Consider the following 21,689-nt stretch of genomic DNA (forward strand, 5'->3'; position numbering starts at 1 on the left):
TCAGATAGAACACTGGGGAAGGGACCACTGTGTTTCTTCTAAAACAGGATTCTTTTTCAGCAGTGGAAGGAGGTGGGTAAGGGAATGCTATTACTAGAGAAGTAAGGCTCAAGGCAACAGTGTCCAGTGGTGTTGTAGGATCAGGGGACTCCTCTTTGCTCCTCTCCCAGTGGTTATGGCCTGGTCACAAAGGATGGAACAAATGAGGGGGAAGGGAAAGACGATTAGCATAGAAGTTCAAAATCCTGTGCACTGAGAAAATGCCCCCTTGTGCTCTCTCTATGCCTGAGATTCTCTTAAACGGGGACAATATCTTTGTTGCATATTCATTCTGTTCTTCATTCAGTTGGTGACAACCAACCAAGTTCCAGATGCTGCTGGGGCGTTAGGGACCCAAGATGAAAGGAGAAGAACGAGGACTCTAAAAACTGAGGGCTTATTTTTGTCTGAACGGCTCTATGACCTGACCTGCTCACTATCAACCTAGAAGCAGATTGGCTGTGTTTGCTGCTTAACACAGCACAAGGGAATGTGCAGAAACAGGGCTGCCCTCTCAAAAATAATGTACTTGCCTTTGTAACATGAAATGTATAATTCCAATCCTCTTTGTCCTTAGCAGTTTATAAACCACAAGTTTCCCATCTGGATAGAAAAGAATAACTAACCACTGTCACACCTAAGTCATTTGAGTCATTATGCTATGTCTGTGTAGTATACTGAGGTATTTCCGTCATGCAAGGTTATGAAGTTATGCAGCCCTACGTTTTTCCCTAGACACAGGCTTTCTTTCAGAAGTTCCATTTTCTTAAGGGACACGACATGCAATGAGCTGAAATAAGCTTCAAGTAATCACTGTTAATAAAGTTTGTAACCAATGTAAGTCAGAACAATCCCTAACATTTACTTAGTTCTTGTAAGGTCCCAAGCATGGTGCTTAGGCTTACATTCACTAACTTAATCCTCCTGACAATCCTAATAGGGCCGGGTGGTGGTCATTTGGACTGTTCACCAATATTCCAATTCTCTTCCCAGGCCCATAAACCCATTATTGGATTGCATTTTCTCAACCCCGTGAATCTAGGCAAGAGAAGTGGCTTGCCTTAGTCACTGAAATATGCGTGAAGAGACATGTGTTCCTTGCTGGCAAAAACCTTTAAGAGCCAGTGCTAATTTGCTATGATCCCTTCTCCTCGCCATGATGACTGACAACATTCCAGACGGTAAAAGTCGATCATCTCAGGTTCTCACGTAAGGATGATGTGGAAGCTGCCGGGCAACCCACAGTGGGCATGAATAAGAAACACATCTTCGTTATTTTAAATCATTGAAATGTGGGTGTTGGTTGTTACTGCACATAACCTACTCTGACTGATACAGCTAGATATTGCTATTATTCCAACATTTTATAAAGAAACTGAGAGAGCCGGGGGCGCCTGTGTGGTTCAGTTGGTTAAGCATCAGAGTCTTGGTTTTGGTTCAGTTCATGATCCCAGGGTTCACAAGTTCCAGCCCCACATCAGGCTCTGTGCCTACAGAGCAGAACCTGCTTGGGATTCTGTCTCCCTCTCTCTCTGTCCCTCCCCCGTTCACTCTTTATCTCTGTCTCTCAAAAGTAAATAAACATTGAAAAAAAAAACCAAAACAAAACAAATTGGGAGCCAGAAAGGCTAAAAATTGACTTAAATGCAGAAGGGTATTGTCACCAAGTAAATATTTTTTCATTTAATGCTTGACCCTCTAGCTTCCGGAGCTGAAGGAAATTCATTAGGTGATTTCTCAAAGATTCAGTCTTGTGGTTCCAGTTCACTTTCCACCAAACTTATGTGATAGTATCACATGACTAAAAATTGTTCAAAGATTGCCCCCATCTACAGAGATTAAGCATATTGCCCACTGTGACTCAGCTGGTATGTGACCAGAGGAAGGACCCAAACCTAGATCTTTCTGACACTAAAACCTGTGATTTTATCACCCTGCTACATTGCTTTTATGGCTAAATGTATCTTGAAAAGACTAAAAGTTCTGGTCCTTAATAAGCTGTAATCTTGAGATAATAATTTAAGGTAGGGCTTCAAGTTTTTATTTGTAAAGCGAGAATATTTATCCTCCCATCCCTCATAGGTTGCCGTGAGCTAGTTTGGGTTTAAAGGGCTTGTAAAATCAGAACAAATCAACACTAAAACATCAGCCCTGGGACACTCTCTGGGCTTTGTATTCACAAGTTCTACAAAAAACAGAACTTTGTATTCACCTTTTTTAACTTTCATTATTAGGGATAAAAGTATTTCTAAAATATAACACTTCATTCCAGGTTCCTCAAACAATATTAAACATAATTTAATTTTCTCTTGATGTCTGAGTTGTTTTGCTATGTTTTGAATATGACTATTAACGACAACATGGTTTTGTATGATATTCTGAAAGCTTTGTGAAAAGTCAAGGTCTTGCCTTAAGACGTTTATGATCAAAAATGGGAAGAAACTTTTTTTTTTAATTTTTTCACGTTTATTCGTTTTTGAGAGACAGAGAGAGATAGCATGAGCAGGGAAGGGGCAGAGAGAGAGGGAGACACAGAATCTGAAGCAGGCTCCAGGCCGTGAGCTGTCAGCACAGAGCCTGACGCGGGGCTTGAACTTGTGAACTGCGAGATCATGACCTGAGCCGAAGTCGGACGCTCAACAGACTGAGCCACCCAGGCGCCCCTGGAAAGAGACTTTTTAAAAGCATAACTGTGTCACTAGGTGAATGTGGTTAGTGTTGCCACGCGAGTAAAGTTGCCCAGAAGTCTGGGGGAGGGGGAGATAAATGATGAATGTGCTGTTGGCTGACATTGCCATTGGGAATCTGGTTACTACAAGTGCTTTTCCCTCTCCAGTTCTTATGTGGGGCTTTGTCCTTAGAAATGAGAGAGCCAAATAAATAAGTTGACTGATCTTATGTGCAAATTGAAGGCAAACAAAGTTGGAGTGAAGACTTTGGGTATACATATGCTTTGGGCTTTAGGACATCTATTTACCTTGTTTTTTGACTTTTGAAGGTGTGCTTACTTCCTAGTTTTGCTGTGTTCTTATTAAGTCTGCAAATTTCTAGAGAACATAAAATTATTATGTTGGATCAGCCTTTATAGGTTAGAAAGTTGTTTAAATATGTTGTAGTATAAGTACGAGAAGATATTTTCTAGATGTTACATTCTATATACATTCTCATAAAGAAGGCTTTCCACTTGTTCAGGGCTTACCAACATATTTAAGTTTCTTCACCTGATGCTCTGTATTCCCACACACTACCAAGTCAATCTGAATCTGAGACACAAGACTATTGAGAATCTTTTTTTTTTTTTTTTTGAAGTTTATTTATTTTGAGTGAGTGAAGGAAAACACACGCACAGGGAGGGTCTGAGAGAATGAGAGACAGAGAATCCCAAGCAGGCTCTGCACAGTGCAGGGCTCGAGACGAGATCATGACCCGAGACGATCATGACCTGAGATGAAACCAAGAGTCGGACGCTAAGCCCACTGAGCCACCAGGCACCCCACTGTTTTTTTTTTTCTAACTTGAATTGTCATAATAATTCAACACCAAAGTAAGTTTCTGAGTGATATTCACATCAGTCTGTTATTCATTCACTCACTCATTTCATTTATTCATTTTCACTCACCCAAAAAATATTTACTGACCATTCATCATGTGCCAAGCATTCTGCTAGGAGTCAGGGATAAAATTATGAAATTCAGACTTGATCCTCCCTCCTTGGATCTAACTGTTGAGTGGGGAAGACAGACACTGAACAAATAATCACAAGTGTTACATGTGTTAAAAAGGGAAAATGTAGGATAGCATGGAAGTGAATATCAAGGTGATCTACCTTAGTCTTAAGGAGTCTGAGGACATGACTCTAAGATAGGGTAGAGAAAGGAGGAAAGAACAGCGTGTGCCAAGACTCTGAAATGGTAGAGTACCGCATGTCAAAGAAATGAGCAGAAAGCAGTGTGACTTGGGCAAGGGGATGAGGGAAAAGGTAGTAGGGGCAATATCACATGAGATTTCATAGATCATATTAAGGGCCATAACTACCTTGGGAGACACATAAGTGGGCTTTAAGCAGAGATCGAACAGGATCAGATTTGCATGATTATAAGATTCCTGCTGCCAGAGGGAAAGGAGGCAAAAATGGGATCTAGGAAGACCAGTTAAGAAGCCATACAGCAATCTAGGTAACAGATGATGGTGGCTTGAAGCAGGGTGGTGGCCATGGACAGAACTGAGAAAGAGGAATAAAGAGATCTTGGTGTTAAAGCAGATGTGGGAGGTAAGGGAAAGGAAGATGTCAAGATAAGGCCACTTGCTTGCTTGAGCAACTGGATGGATGAAGACACCATTTAGACAAACAAGGAACAAATGAAAAGAAGCTGTTTGCGGGAAAATTTTAGTTTTGAGTATGTTATTGGTCTCATATTCCTGCAGACTTCCTGTTAATTGATTTTATGTACATACACACACACACACACACACACACACACACAGAGCAATCATATAATCAAAAGTTGAAAATTTATTTTTATTTTTTTAAGTTTATTTATTTTGAGAGAGAGAGAGAGAGAACACACGCACACATGCACAGGGCAGAGAGGGGCAGAGAGAGACAGGGAGAGAGAGAATCAAGCAGGCTCCACGTTCAGTGTGAAACCCAATCCAGAACTCAATCCCATGACTGTGAGATCATGACCTGAACTGGAACTGAGAGTCAGACACTCAACCAAGTGAGCCCATCCAAGTGCCCCAAAAGTTGAAAATTGAATTCACTGATAAAACAAGCATGAGGTTTAATGACTGTGAATCATAATAATGTTGTTTTTCCTTATGAAATAGGCCCCCTGAATCTTTACACTAGAGTCAAAGACTAAATGATAGACGTGATTTTGGAACTGATTTCTGTTTTCCTACAGCATTATTTATTTTTGACCTGGAAAGAATACCAGCACAGTTAGTATGGAAAAATTGTCAAACTTATTTATTATTAAAAAAAAAAACCAGCAATAATAACCAAAACAAAAAACAAAAACAGAAAAAAAACCCTGCTCCCCCCAAAAAAGTCTTAATAAAAATCAATGTAATTATGACATTTAAAATGCAAAAAGGAAAAGAAAAAGCAGGAATGTCTATAAAACATTCAGTATATGAAACACTTTGAAACCTTGGAAGAGATGGGAATTCAGAGTATTATTGCTATCAAATTATCTCTAGTCTAATATCCAAATGACTTGTTTCATTAAAGATGATGGTTTTTCTCTAATGATGCTTACAAATACTGTAATAATTCCTTACACATACCTAGCACAGCAACTCATTTACATATCAGATTGCAGTTTTCTTTTAGATAAAAGCACAACCTCAGACACCCTCCAAGAACGATCTTGTGGGAAGGAGGGAAGACACTAAGGTAGAAGGAAGATCTCTAGAGCAGAGAGGGGTGGGCAGATCTCTCATTAATTTAGAAAACTATCAGGTGCCTGGGTGGCTCAGCCGGTTAGGCGTCCAACTTCGGCTCAGGTCATGAGCTCATGGCTTGTGAGTTCGAGCCCTGCATCGGGCTCTGTGCTGACAGCTCGGAGCCTGGAGCCTGCTTTGGATTCTGTATGTGTGTGTGTCTCTCTCTCTCTGCCCGTCCCTGCTCACGCTCTGTCTCTCTCTTTCAAAAATAAATAAAGATTAAAAAAAAAATCTTAGTAAACTAGGACAGTGAGGCTCAAGGGAGTCCCCATGTCCTATCAAAACTTAGGCCTCTATCATGTTATGGAGTCTTTGGTTCTCTTTTTTTCTGACATATTGTTCTCTTGAAATTATAAACAGCTGCTTTCTTCACCAAGGAACGACGTAATTCATTAATAATGAAGCTTGCTGTCGGCAAGCCAGGCACACAGAATTGAGAACATACTAAATGGTTCATCTCTCCGTGTTCCAATTTTATCTGTTAGTCCCTACAGCGTGCATGGGGATTTGGAGGTGAAGGAGGTTTCCTTACTCTTTTGCTCATCTCCCTGACCTGGCACCTCATCAGGCACTGAGCAGAAGAAAACCCTTCTGTTTGGGCCAAACCTTTGTTCTCTCCACCTTCCACAGTCTCTAACCCCCTCTCTCTTCTCTTTCCTCCTGCTTCCTCAGAGGCTAGATTTTCAAGCCCTTGCATGCCATTGAATTCTACTCTGGATGGGGTGGTGGGGATGAGCTCTCAGCTCTCCTGGATACATCATCTACAAAATGATAAAATCTTTATAAGTATCTCCTAGGAGTTAATATATCAAAAGAGTCTCTGACTCTTCCTTTCCTCTGTATTTCATATCTAAAGGTTGGTTTGGAAGTTCAGTATGTCCCTGGCTCCAGAAATACAGTGTGTATGAGCAAGGAAAAATATCCCTCCAGGCACATCAATGTATTTGTTGGCTTAATTGTTTATTATGTTTCTCCTCTGGTAGATCATGAGCACACTTTGTTCACAGATTTCTCGCCTAGGGCTTGATGCAGAGTGTGCTCCTCAATTATTTACTGAATGAAGGTGGAGCCCAGGGCATTGGACTTGTCGAGTGATGCTACACAGGTCCCTTCTCTGATTTCATGAGGTTGGAAATTCAAGAGAGACAATGTGTGCCCACCCCGTTGTACACTGGACTATCCCATGTACATGGGAGAAATTATTATAGTACTTACAAACACCATTAATAAAAATTCATCATCTTTCCTGAGGTGAGTCATGTGAAAACTGAACTAGAGATAATTCGGTAACAATAATACTTTGAATTTCCTTCCCCACCCTCCCCAGGATTCAAAGCGTTTTCTATGCTGAATATTTTATAGACATTGTGGCTTATTCTCCTTTGTACATTTTCAATGTCACAATTACACTGATTTTTATTAAGACTTTTATTTTGGAAACAGTTGGATGAGGACTTTTTCTTGTTGTTTTCTTAATAGTAAATTAAGGTTAACAACTGTTTCATACTAATTGCCACTGAGATTCTCCTTCAAGTACAAAATAAATAATACTGAAGAACAGAAACTAGTCCCCAAACCACACTCATCAGTAAGCAGGTGGCTCTGGTGTAAAGATTCAAAGGTTCTATTTGGAATAGGGAAGTTAATGATATTCTAGGCAGAGGATGTTCCAAAGCTCTCAGGTAGCAAAAAAATCTGATATGTTCCAAGAACAGAAAGAAGGCCAGGTGCTCAGGGCATAGAGAGTAGAGGGGATGAACAGAGAAAGATAAAAGTGGAGAGAGGGAAAGGGGCTGATCACGCAGCTGTACATAAGAATCATGGGGTTTGTTAAGCGTTATGTGTGTTTAAGCAGGTCAGTGACATGATCTGGTATGCAGATATCACTCTGACAGCTGTAAGGCTAATGAATAAGGATGAGAAGTAGATGAAGGAAGAGAGTTTTGTTTTGTTTTTTTCTTTCCTCCTCTTTTCGAAAGAAGAATGCAGGCCTCTCACTCGCTGGGCTCCATGTACAGCCAATGGAAGTTTTCTCTTCCCCAGCCCACAGGTGTTTCTTACTCCAGAGGCACCCAGCTTTCCAGGAGGATTGTACTAGGCTCTTCATTTTCAACTTTATCTCATTTTCATCTAGAATGAAGAACTTTAGCCCTCTATATATCCATTTCTATGTTTTTGCTCTTTTTTTCCAAGTAGGTCCTCCTTTGGGGCCCTTCACAGCCAGTGTCTCAGAGCAATATCCTATGCTTTAAACTGGGAAGTCTGGCAGAAACCTTGTGACTCTGTCATCAGTTGGGCCACAGAACCCCTTGTAATTTGCCTTTGGGAACTATATTGACAAAGGGAGGCCTCAGGCATTTGATGGTGCCAAGCAGGATGTGTTTGTGTGTAGGCAGGGCCAAAGGTTTTGAGAGGGAGCTGTCCTCACTTCAAGGTCAGGGTGAAATGAAGTTTGACATCTCATTCCTAGCTTTATCCCATTCCCACGCCAACTAGAGTTAGTTAGGAAATACTGAAAAGAACAGAACCGACCACAGGATGCACTGACCTAGTCTACACAGGGATACAGGAGATGATCCAAGAACATTTCCAGATCTTTGGCTGGGGTCATGGTTGTGCCATGGGACAGGGTATACTGGGAAGAAGATTTGTTCTGGGAAGGGTGGTATTGGTAATCAAGAGTTCAGGTATGGACATGCTGAGTCTGAGATGCCTGTGAGGCATAAAATAAACACAAAATCCAAGGAATGCTTACTTGACATCTCCATTTTGATATCCCACAGGCATGTCAACGACAAAGCTTTCACACAATTGAGTTGAGACAAAAGAACAATCTAAAGTAGAGAGGTTTGAAGGCAGTCAAGATCTGGGCTGCAAATATAAATTTGGGGTCACAGATACACATCCTATGTGCAGAATGGGCACTCCCTTAGGCCTTTTGTCTAATTTCAAAGATCACAGATCTGATGGAATGTAAATGAGGAACTGCTGTTTCTCGATTCTGAAGTTTTCATCATAGATTTCTTTGGACACAAAAATCCTCTGAAGATAACTTACTCCTAAGTAGTTAATGCACATGTCTATTTTGGAGATGATATGCTATAAATATGTGTTCATTTCTTATTGAATGAAGAATAAATTAAACATCAAAGCTCTTCTGTATTAAAATATGTATCTTTGTATCAAAAAACAAATCTTAAAAAAATAAATTGACATGAAGATACTTTTCTTTTAATTTTTAAAAAATGTTTATTTATTTATTTTTAGAGAGAGAGACAGAGAGTGAGCTGGGGAGGGGCAGAGAGAGAGGGAGACAGAATCCCAAGCAGGCTGCCCACCGTCAGTGCAGAGCCCTGACGTGAGTTCGATGGGGGCTCGAACTCACGAACTGCAAGATCATGACCTGAGCCGAAATCAAGAGTTGGACGCTTAACCAACTGAGCCATTCAGGCACCCCGACATGAGGATACTTAAGAAATCATTTCTCTTTGGGGCGCCTGGGTGCCTCAGTCGGTTAAGCGTCCGACTTCAGCTCAGGTCACGATCTCGCGGTCCGTGAGTTCGAGCCCCGCGTCGGGCTCTGGGCTGATGGCTCAGAGCCTGGAGCCTGCTTCTGATTCTGTGTCTCCCTCTCTCTCTGCCCCTTCCCCGTTCATGCTCTGTCTCTCTCTGTCTCAAAAATAAATAAACGTTAAAAATTAAAAAAAAAAAAAAAGAAAGAAATCATTTCTCTTTAATGGTATGTTCCAGAATCTTGGTTTAAAAAATATGACCATACATCTTTTGAGTTTAGCAAATTATTAGGTTACTTCTACATCAACGTTTAAAAATGGTATTGAGCCTCATTCTGCTTCATGAACAATTCACTCCTAAAGCCATTTGGTGAGGTTAAGTAAGGCAGAAATCCACATGGGAGTAGGAAAGCCATGGTGTAACCAAGAATGGGGTGTCAGAGCCTAGCTAGAATGAGGAGGATGTTTGGCTAACCTGGGCATCAAAATCTGAGCAAAGAAGATATCCCCACAGGGAGGGGATGGGGGATACCCAGGCACAGATTTTCAGAGCCCAAACAGAACAAGGAGCATTTTCACATGGGGCTGTGGCTTAGTGCAGGGTGTCATAGCCTGAGCAAGGGGAGATAGGACTCCCTGTGGGAGTGGGCAAGGTGTCCTGATGTGGGTGCTGAGACCAGAGTAGCACAAAGGAGCAGTGCTATTGCACTGTAGCCCAGCACAGGGAATCAGAGCACAAACAGTGAGGAGAGAGCCCCCCTAGGGTGGGGTGGGGACAGCAGTGATGACTATTATCTACTGAGAGGGTCTGTGAGCAGTAGAACACCCTGACAGCAATGTACACACCTATCACCCAGATTTTCGTTTCTAAATACCATTCTCCACTAAAAGGAACAAGAGCTCCCGGGAGAAATGGCTAATTTCAGAACTAGGGTAGAGAAAGTGTGTAACATGTGCCCCCCAAAAGTAAGGAAATGCTCACAATGATGGCTATATGTCGAAAGGACATAGAAGCCAGGTTGAATGAGCTCCCTCTGGCCAAACCCGGAACAACTGAACATCAAAATAAATAATGGTAGTAACAGATTATGACCTATGAAACCATGAGACTGTGATACTATAAACTAACAAATGCATAAACTGGAAGTTTAAAAAGGAACAAGATATTCACATAAATTCAAAGTACCCCCTCACAAAATACTCATTAATTATAAATGGAAAACACTGTGAAACTTTGATTGAAGGGTGGCAGGCACCAGATCAAAGTGAACATCATTATCATGAGATGAACTGAACTCATGCACTTGAATGACACAATAACACTAGAGAACCATGAAAGGATCCGGAGGAAGCCACAGTGGCATAAAAATTATTTTAAGATACAGGCATTTTGAATTCCTGAAATCCCTAATCTGCCTAAAAGCAGAGGCCCAAAAGAACTTTAAAAAAAAAATCCCATTGTCATAAATCCCATCTCTGGGAACAACTCCAATATTCTCTTTCAGACAGAGAAGTTGGTACCACACCCGAACAGATACTGTCACTTAACCATCATATCTCCCATCTATTCTCCTAAGGGCCCATTTATCAGTCCAGAGTCATTTGTTTTTCCCTATGTGTTCTTTCTCTTCAGTTCCCTTCTAAAAAGCCATTAGTTCTCTTAGAAGTACCTATCTGGCCTTCCCTATTCCTTATTAAAATGGGATAGAAGTCTCAAATCTTCACTACTTCTTGGAGTCACATTGCGAACTCCTGTACATCTGTAACTAAATCTATTTTTCTTTCCTCTTACTAACCCATCTTTGTCAGTTTAATTTGCAGGTCTCCATACATTGAACCGAAGAGGGTACAAAGTTATTTTTCCTCCTCAACAACTACTTCTTGATACTCCTGCCAAACCTGAATCTAAGAACAAGGAAGCATCATCAGACAAACTTTTACTGAAAGATATCCCTCAATAACTGGCCTTTCAAGATCATGAAGCCTAGCACAGACCAAAGAAACATTCCAGACTGAAGGAGAGAAAGAGATGTGACCACTGAGTCCAACACGTGATTCTGGACCGGATCCTCTCATTATAAAAGACATTACTGGGCCAACTGGCAAAACTTGAGTGGGGTCTGAGGATCAGATGGTAGTAATGTATAAATATTAATGTTTCGGATCTGATGGTTATATTGTAGCTATGTAGAGAAAGTCTTTGCAAGAAATGCCTACTAAGGTACTTGCGTGCCAAGAGGTTATTTTCAAGTGGTTTAGGGAAAAAAGTTCTTTGTACTATATTTGCAAAATCTCCGTAAGCGTGAGGTTTAAGAAAAATAAGCACTTTGAAATCTGGCGTTGATTTGCCTTAGCACCCCGTCCACTCATCCCCATCAAACACAATCAATTACTGGTTTGAAACAAATCTCGAATGCCAATGTGAGGTGCCATATTGATTTTCCCAAACTTCCATTTGACACAAATGTAGTAGCCGCTCTGTACTCCACTGTGGTTTCCCTACAGCTCCAACAACACACTGATAACTCATTATTAATTAAATAAGAAGGTCATACAGCCCCCAAATTCAATCTTATCAGAATTAAGACATAACTTCACTAACATTTCACTTGGGCTTTTAAAGTAATCATTCTTGTCATGTTCGCTGATGATCATTTGTCTTTGTTTAAACAAGAGATCTGTCACACTGAACAGGAGCAATGTCTCATTCGTGCATGGGTTCTAAATACCACAAAGTTATGATATCACATGAAATCTATTCAACAAATAGACTCCTAGCACTAATAAACAGTATCACAGAAATACGAGATTTTTCGTTCCATGGTTCTTTTTCACATTTAAACAACGTATTACGTATTCTCTTCAAATGAAAATTTACTAGATAATGCCCACAGTTATAATTAGAGCATTTGGACTTAAAAAAAAATGTGTGTTTTTAATGGAAAAGTTAATGTTAAAGGCATTGAACATCTTATCACTCCACAGATTTCGAATCCATCTGAATTTTTGTTGGCGTTTTAGCTGTCTCTTACTGAAGCGCTTCTAATGCGTACATTGAGAACAAAGCAGTGCAACCAACAGACGAGGTTGATCATCAGTCCCTCCCTAAGTCCTGGCCCACCCAGAGAATTCTCATTCACAGAGAACTTACAAAGGAGCTATGATCACAGGAACACTTGCAAGTCAGGCCGGGAGATGAGATAAAGCTCAGTTCCACAACTTAACTCAAACAGATTCATTTTAGTTTCGAAAAACATCACAGCTGACCTAGCACTTTATTTTCAATGAATGTAGTATAGAATTTTGCTGTTAGCCTTATTACATGAACTGCAATAAATATGATAGACCTTCTCAAAACTAAAAATTAGCTTACATACTTGTCTGATGTTCGAAGATTATAGCTTACTTTAAGAAGATGATTCACTTAGTGAATTTGTACTAAAACATGAGTGAAGAAGCATCTTTCAATGCATAAGGCATGATATTCCAGAGTCAAAACTGCCTCAAAAAAATCACACGGTAGTTTGCTATAATTAATCCTGTCCCCGCCGCCCCGCCCCCCCACAACCCCCCCCCCCCCACATGCTAGGTCACAGGCTTTTAAGATGCTGAATTATCTCCCTCTTTTATCTAACCACCTGCCAGTCATGAGATATCAAAATACTTATAAGAATGACAGGCAGGAAAAAAATCATGTCTGAAGCATTTCCTGTCCATGAGCTCTTTGAACCTGAGCCAATTCTGCCATGATGGGATGTGGGAACTACTTACTAAGTACAACGAAGCAAGGCTGGCAATTCAGCACTGGTCATCCAGAAGCCCGTCAGATCCCTGGTAGCAGTAATGATAAACTTGTGCTGAGAAGCCTGGCTCTCCCGGGAGTCCAATCTCTCCTGAGATAATTTAGAGATTACTTCTCACTTCCTACAGCAGTTTATTTCATATAATGGAAAGCATGCTAGCTCAGAAGATAAAACATATAAATAACCACGTGAAGACATACACTAAAATTTAAAAATAGACTTTGAAGCATCAGGTGTCAGTTCCCGTCCTATGGGAAGCAGATGTCAAGACATAATTAGAAATGTTAAGAGATTACTGGGGGAAACCCCCGTGACAGAGAGAATGGGGAGGGTTCAGAACAGGCAGCAGAAGCCTCAGGCCACCATAAACCCTTGGCACCCGTGAAAGGAAAGGGGGAAAGAAGGAGGATCTAATGTGGCTGGCTCTAAGACAGTCTCTGCCAGCACAACCTCAAGCAAAGGCTGCCTACTAGAAGAGTCCTGCGTTGGGCAGACCTGGCCTGGCACCAGTAACCTGCCTGGCTCAGTCATCACTGGGGAGCAGCCAGGGAGGGGAGGCAGATCAGAAGATGTGGCACCTGCAGGCTATTGGCCAACGAACAAGACAGGCAGGTTCTTTGAAGGGGGATGGGAGCGGTGTACCTCATCAACAGCCTCAAAGGAGAAACAATAAAATTAGGAAACACTACGCATACAATGCCTGTCTTTTCGAGTACTGTGCTACTTGAAAGCCTTTCAGGTTTTTCCCATTCCCACATAGTAACATCCAAACCCCCTCAACAAAGCACACATGTTCTTTCGTGGTCTGGACACTGCTTTTCTGGTCAACTCTATTTCCCACCTCTTCTCCATAAAGCGCCCTACCTGTACTCAAGCCACACATATTTGCTCACGCCCCCACATGCCTCATGCCATTTAAAAAAAATTTTTTATTGTTAATTCGTTTTTGAGAGAGAGAGACAGAGCATGAGTGAAGAAGGGACAGAGAGAGAGGGAGACACAGAATCCGAAGCAGGCTCCAGGCTCTGAGCTGTCATCACAGAGGCGGACGCAGGGCTCAAACTCACGAACCGCGAGATCATGACCTAAGCCGAAGTCGGACGCTTAACCAATTAAGCCACCCAGGTGCCCCTGTCTCACGCCATGTTTGCATCCCTGATTTTTCACATGCTCCTTTCTTTCCGTCTGTGTCTGATTCCCCTGCCCTGTTGAAGCCACAGTGTCTGCTAAATCCAATCTGGGTTCTGCAGACATTCAAAGCTCAAAGACAGAAATCATGGAAAACAGGTAAGAAATAGAAGCCTCCAGGGATGCAGAGTGGAGACAGAAGCAGTGACAGAACTAATCACAGGGTGTGGGAAGAGGTCTGTCATAGACCTTCTCTAGCCTCAGGTATAAAGAAAAACCCTTGAAAGGCGCCCCCTCTGGGTAGAAACCTGGAATGTGCTCCTTTTGCGTCCCTCTGGTTAACTTTTGATTCATCCTTCAAGAGCCCCACGGGGTCCTGAAACCTGTGCGATCTGCTTTAGCTGAACATTCAGAGTTCATACCTCCCTCCTTCGGGTCACTACAGTATTGTGCAAAATGGGGCACTTTTGTACCACACTGGGAATATGGTGTCCATATCTGCCTCCTCACTGCTCTGAACGTCTCAACCACGTCTGACCAATCTTTGTATGTCCATTAAGTACCCAATGCAAGTAGGATAAATGAACTACATTTAGCACAAATGTTAGGATACAGGTGGTATGTAAATAATGCATCCATACAGTGTTTATATAAAAATTAGAAGGACAGAGGATAGAGATTTCATGTTTGATATACAGTCTCTTCAACCTGCTTCAAAAAAGAATGTTTCAAAGTTTGGGAGAGTCAAGCTCCCTCTTCATATGAACCTTTTTACCTTTTCTGTTTCGTAAAAGCAATTTGTAATCTGATTTGCAGCATAACTTATTTGTCTACTTTGGCTTTATCTCCTTGAGATTGGATGCAACTTGAGGGCTATATCCCCCATTCATCTCTGGGTTTCTCGCAGCATCGATCAGTGTTTTCAACATAGTAGGCATTTATGATATAGGTCAAATGAATATCTTCATGTACAGAGGTGTAAAGGGACATGGGTGATTAATGGTAAATTACCGAGATAATTATTAGAACAGAGAAAATTGTGGCAACAGAGATTTGGGTTTTGAACGTACCTAGCGCATTATTTTAATTCTCTTTGCTGAACTTTGGAAACGCAGACAAAATATAGCTCCTAAATATCAACAATTCTGTGGTAAGAGTCTTGCCCAAATAAGAAGTATTCATCCTGCCACCCAGTATGTCTGATATTTCACAATCTTGATGCCTGAGCCATATTCCAAAGCGAACTGAATCCCTGAATAAAAGGAAACATTTTTAGATTTTTTCCAATTAATTTTGCTTCTCATCACTGTTATTCAGAAGGTACTTAAAATATGTTTAAGCATCTTCAGATGCAAGGTCAAGTTTCTCCATCTTCTTTCATCCCCTCAGTTACACAGGCTTAATATGGCCCCACAAAGCTTCCAGAGCACAGTTATAATTCCAGAAGCCTTTTACACTTTGTGAGGGAGGCTTCACCCTATCCATATGAAATGAACGGAACACTACATTAAAACCAGGTACAGTGTGCTCAAAACCAAGAAAACCAGATTATAACTCTTTGAGGCTCACACTAACCTTTAGCAGAGGCAAAAAAAGAACCTACCATGAGCTTTATGAAGAAAACCAAAGGAGAGAGTTTAAAAATCACAGAGAGGGGCGCCTGGGTGACTCAGTTAAGCATCCGACTTCGGCTCAGGTCATGATCTCACAGTTTGTGGGTTCGAGCCCCACATCAGGTTCGGTGCTGAGAGCTAAGCCTGGAGCCTGCTTCAGATTCTGTGTCTCCCTCTGTCTTTGCCCCTCCCCTGCTTACACTCTGTTTCTCTCTCTCTCAAAAACAAATAAAACATAAAAAAATTTTTTTTTTTAAACACAGAGAGGTCAACCATCAAGAGGTCAAATGAAGCCTGAATGGGAGGCTAAGACATAAAGACAGTATGAACCACTCACTCTAAGACTTTTAGTCTTGAAGGAAAGGAGAAAGGCAGAGACGAAGTTTGAGATGGATACACAATTAAGGAGCGGGATCTGGTTTTCTGTTCAAGACAGAAGAATGTTGTTTCTGGCAACGAGGCTGACCAAGTGAAACAGAGTAAGCAATTTTCAGGGAATAAAAACTGAGAAGTAAGGTTATTTTGTTTGGAATTGAGGACATTATGCATCAGGTGCAGAGTCCACAAGGGTGCACCAGGCAAATGGGAATCAGATGAGAGAAAACTACCTGTTAACATAGATTAATCTCACAAACATAACGAAGGGTGAAAAAGCTGGTTTCAGAAGACTATATACATTTTTATTCTATTTACAGTTAAAAACATGTGAGGCTAAACAAAAGACCTTTAGGAGAGATACATGCATGTGACAAAACTATAAAGCAAGGAATAAAATACAAAATTCAAGATAGTGCTCGGGGGAAGAAGGAGGAGAACACACAAGAGCTTCAGACATATTGGAAAGGGTCTTGTTTTAAGATTGCATTTGTTATACGAGTATTCTTTAAACTGCTCATATATTTTGTATTTCTCCTTTCTATGTGTGGTATGTTGTATACGGTCTTAAAAATCAAATACAAGGACACAAAAGACCAGGCTACGTTATTTGCTAATAAAAAGGAGCCAAGGTGCAAGGTAAGAAATGAAAAGATTTGACAAGACAAGAATAACTGAGGGCGGCAGAGCCCAAGAGGGAAGCAATTTATGGGTTTCTGAGGTGGATGAATTGACCTTGGAGAAGAGGATCATCTCTTCCCGGAAGTCGGAGAATGATAAAAGGATGAAGACAAGCACGGATTAGCTCGAAGTAGATGCGGCTGCTGACTTGGCGAGCCAACACCAGTGAGACGCTGGTAATTTCACATGGGTCCATACAAGACGTGGACAGACGACGGTCCACTGAGGGGCTCACCGTCACAGGTCTGTCATCTGCACTAGGGAGAAGTGAGTGAGGAGGCCTGCCGTGGGCGGTGAGAGCAGGCACAGGGAGAGGACCCGAGATGCGCCAGAGGGCAGTGGCGTAGCCTGGAAAGTGCACCCGGGGTGGAAACCACAACGGCGTAATGGCACCAACTAGCAAAGCTGTGGCATTTTCTCCAGTGGCCCTGAGCAACCCAGTTGTCAGAGGTGAGGGGCTGGGCACACGGACATGAACGCACGTAATTTCTTACTCTTAGTTAGAATGACTCTCCTGCCATGACACAAAGTCAACTAATGGCAAGTGAACTGTAAGAAGAAATCCGAAAACAGCTGCAGTAGTGCGTTTCAGCACTGAGAGCAGCCCTGAAAAGTTTCGGAAATAAGGATTTCATGCAAAAGCAGTAAAATGGGGGCGCCTGGGTGGCTGAGTCGGTTGAGCGTCCGACTTCAGCTCAGGTCATGATCTCACATTCCATGAGTTCGAGCCCCGCATTAGGCTCTGTGCTGACAGCTCAGAGCCTGGAGCCTGCTTCGGATTCTGTGTCTCCCTCTCTCTCCGCCCCTAACCCACTCATGCTCTATCTCTCTGTGTCAAAAATAAATAAAAACATTAAAAAAAATTTTTTTAAAAAGCAGTAAAATGAACACTCCATGTCCTTTCACTTAAAAATACAAGTTACCAAAGGTTATGTCTTCCTCATTCAAAATACTGTACTTTTCCAATAACTATCTAAATGATCATCAATGTAAATTAGCAGGAAAACAAATTCCCTTGATGTTAAAAAGAGGGAACTATTTCTGGACACAAGTTATTAAGTAATCACAATAATAAGGAACAGTTCGTCATCTAGAATTTACTTGTATCTAGAATTTACAGTATCTAGAATTTACTTGGTATGAAACTGGTGTCTTCTTTGGTCATTCGTTCTATCCCAACAACTGGAAAGGAAATCTGTGAGCTGCCGTCATTAATTGTAACATTCCGGTGAATTTTTGTCACATTTATCAACAGGGTTCAAGTTAGTAATTAGTGATCACTAAGGCGGTTGTATGTCAGATACCCCTCAGAAGCGATGGGACCATTAATGTGAGGAGCCCAAGACAGAACTTTCCATGACTGTGCTTTTTCCAGGTGGTTTGTACCTGGTGTGGCTGCACCTAGATAAAGAAGCAGAAGCTGTGCTGCCCATGACCGAAATGATACAAAATGAAGCCCTGCAGATTCGAAGGATGGAGAGTGGGAAACGGGACTAAGATGTAAAACCTACGGTAGAAGTGCGCGGGAGGACAGAGAAAAGAGGTGAAGAAACGCTCTTGTATACAAATAGGTAAGTTAAATATGCAATGTAGTTACATAATAACTTAAAAAGTTATTATGTAAATAAATTTCTAAAAGAAGAAAGGGGTATTTCACTTTATCTAACACATGTATTTTTTTTAATCTTGTGCATTAATGTGAATTTTTAAATTTATGTTTTTAAATTCAAGTTAGTTAACATGCAGTGTAGTCTTGGTTTCAGGAGTAGAACCCAGCGATTCATCTCTTACGTATGACACCCAGTGCTCATCCCAAGTGCCCTCCTTAATACCCATCACCCATTTAGCCCATCCCTCCACCCACCTCCCCTCCAGCGACCCACAGCCCATTCTTTGTGTTTAAGAGCCTCTCGTGGTTTGCCTCTCTCTCTGTTTTTATGTATTTTTTAATACATTTTGTGTAACAAATCTCTGTAAAATGAAATAAATTGTAAACCTAGGATTTACAGAAATTCCTTGAGGTGGTTGTGAGTTGTATAAGCTGCACACAGCATAGCTTTCTCTTTGGCTCCTGCAGTGCATTTCACAGTAAAATACATCCATTTTGAAAAATCTTGGTTATGGGATACGTTAGAGGACAAGAACCAAAGGGAAAGGGGGAAATGCTGGAACTACAGAAAGAGAGGCTTAATGAATGTAGTCAACTTCTGGAAGAGAAAAAGGAATTATGGAGTCCTGAGGTGGCTAAATGAGGCTTGGATCCGTCTAGCAGCTGGGGGTCAAGTGGAAAGGAGACGGGAGAAGAGCCGGATGAGCCGCGCTGGTATGAGGTTGAAACAGATGACACTGCTGAGGCCGTCAGGAAGAAACAGGTCAGGTGCAGGCAATTTCATCGGGATCAATAAGCCAAAATCAGTTACAAATTATTTTCTGGAACACAGCAGGTAATGAAACATGTTTACTGAATAACAAACGCAAAAATTAAGTTTATTGAAAGTTGAACAGATGCCCAAGTAACGCTCCTAAGTGTAATAAAAAGTTCCTTTGTAGATCTTATCCAATTAATAATAAATCGCCAAGTAATATGTACACAGAACGGCTGACTGTGGGTTTTCTATTTCTTTCATTTAGATTTACTTAGTCTCAACGTTTTTTTCCCATTTTTTACTGAACTGTGTCCCATTTTCCATGAACAGTATTGTAATATCTCTACCGGATGCAGAGTGCCTGAATTTTCATTCCTTGAAAACTGCTTGTGTTACACTTTAAAGTTTCATTATTTTTATTATTTTAAGTGTATACATATAACTTTGCCCCCTATATATTCTGAGAAATGTTATTTTTACATAATGTTCCATTTATTTATTATGGCAAGTTAGAATTACTCATGGCAAGTTAGAATTTTTTTTCTGATAAAAGCACTTCACAAATTCCTTCTTTTGAGTAATTTAGTCATAGTAAGAAAGCCAAAAGCCATTAAGGTTTTTGGGTTTTTTTGAAGAGAAACTATGAATATATAAAATTTAAAATTATTGTAAGGCAAAATCACTGTAGTTAAATTTAGAAAAGAAACTGCAAACAAAGAAAAGTTGCAACATATATGACAGGCAAAGGAATACCCTCCCTACTATGTAAAAAGTTCTTAGAAATCAATGGCTAAAGCAACAATAACACCCCACTGGGGGGAAAAATAGGACATAAACAGGCAATTTATAAAAAATTGAAAAAGGTTATTAATACACAAAGAAATAATTCCCTTTCTAGGCATTTATTCCTTCATAAAGTTGGGTATGTGGGATAGGAAAACATTTATGTAAATTTTAAAAGACACAAGACAATGCTCTAAATAGATGAGGTACAAACATATACAACAGAAGTACAAAAAAAAGGGAGGTGAAAGCTGTATGAGGTGCCAGTTACTTCCAAGGTGGGAGGGCGGAGCACGGGATCTGGTAGGAGACGGCTGTCAATGGTACCCAAAGCATGTATTTCTTAAAAAGTAATTTTTTTTAATGGCAAACTGTTAAAATAAATTAAGTTGAAGAAGGGTACATAAAGTGCCTCCTACTCTGTATATTTTTCTATATTTGAGGTATTTCACTATTAAACATAAAACATTAACAAATTTAGAAGTCGGTATATGATGATTCTATTTTTGTTCGATGCATTAAGTATATAAATGTGCACATGTATATACATATTGAATGTGCATATATTTTTATAAATTTTTTAAAATCAGGAAGGCTATGCCCAAAATATGGATAGCTAATTTCTCTAGAGAGAGTTTATTGTTAACTTTTATTTACTTCTTTAAGCTTTTCTAATTTATCTGATTTGTTTTTTAGAAATATTATTTTGATAAAACCAATGACCATGACAATCACAAAAACCAATTCCCTCATTTCCTCCTGAGGAATCTGATTCCTTACAACTTTTATCTCACCAATTTGGAATATTTTAGTTTAAAAAAAAACTGGTCAAAATCCAAAATCCAAAATAAGTCTGAGGAATTTCTCAGAATTCTAAAAAATATAAGAAAACAAAAATACATAAATTAAAAAGTGGTGCAAAAGATTCTTCTTGAATTTTCTGATCTCCTGTACCCGCTAATATCTGCAAGGCACCCACCATGTGGAAGACACTGCTAGCCCCATGTCCGTAAAAGTAGAAACGACTAAATTAATACATAAAAAGTATGAAAGTGGAGAAATTTTTTTAAGCTGCAGTTGGTATTTTTAAGCCAGAAAAAAAAAAATCACGATTTTGCACACAAGTTCAGACTAAAGTATGTCTGATACTTTTCGTTGAAAATAATTCTGACATCAAACGTCCCTTCTCACTATTTAAATATTTACTCCAGGGAGGAAGATGTAGATGTTACAGTGTTAAGTGCCAGCCCTTAACATAAGGGAAACACTTCAAGCTTGATATCCCTGCCCTTTTTAGAAAAGCCATCAAAAAATGATTATGGTTGGGGCACCAGGGTGGCTCAGTCGCTTGAATGTCCAACTCTGGATTTAGGCTCAGGTCATAATCTCATGGTCATGGGATCGAGCCAGCCTAAGGCGTGGAGCCAGCTTCAGATTCTCTCTCTCCCTCTCCCTTTCCCTTTGCCCCTACCTCCTGCTCTCTCTCTCTCAGAAAAATAAATAAGTAAATAAACAAATAAATAAATAATGGTCATTGTCTTAAATAATCACACCATTATGTCCTCTATATTTTAATTGCCATTACATGCAGCATTTGCTTTAAATTCAAACTTTGATCCAGCTTGAGTTACGTTCTTGTGGCAAGCCTGTTCTATCATCATTACCAGCAAAATCTTCTCCTTTTGACCAAGAACTTAGAAGCAATTATTATGAATAGAAATGTAGTTCATTAACCTTTTATGTAAAAAAAAAAAAAAAAAGTCACTTCCTAATATCAGGTTTAATAAACAGCTTTTTAAAAATCACTTAATTGAGGGGTGCCTGGGTGACTCAGTCGGTTAAGTGTCTGACTTTGGCTCAGGTCATGATCTCACAGTCAGTTCGAGCCCCGCAACGGGCTCTGTGCTGACAGCCCGGAGCGTGGAGCCTCCTTCTGAT

General features: G+C 40.5%; 1 protein-coding gene across 5 annotated transcripts in view; it reads right to left on the reverse strand.

Annotated features, from left to right (window-relative positions):
* TMEM200A (transmembrane protein 200A) overlaps nt 1–21,689 on the reverse strand; it is a 73,617-nt gene that overhangs the window by 21,679 nt on the left and 30,249 nt on the right. Inside the window, exon 1 of one of the 5 annotated variants that reach the window (XM_053904490.1) lies at nt 12,774–13,489. The exons of the other annotated variants lie outside the window; for them this stretch is intronic. The gene's annotated coding sequence lies outside the window, so the exon portion shown is untranslated. Of the gene's footprint in view, nt 1–12,773; nt 13,490–21,689 lie in introns of those variants that run through there. 5 annotated transcript variants of the gene reach the window in all.

Source organism: Panthera pardus, unplaced genomic scaffold (assembly GCF_024362965.1).
Source record: "Panthera pardus isolate Hobbes unplaced genomic scaffold, ASM2436296v1 HiC_scaffold_17, whole genome shotgun sequence".
Classification (NCBI taxonomy): domain Eukaryota; kingdom Metazoa; phylum Chordata; class Mammalia; order Carnivora; family Felidae; genus Panthera; species Panthera pardus.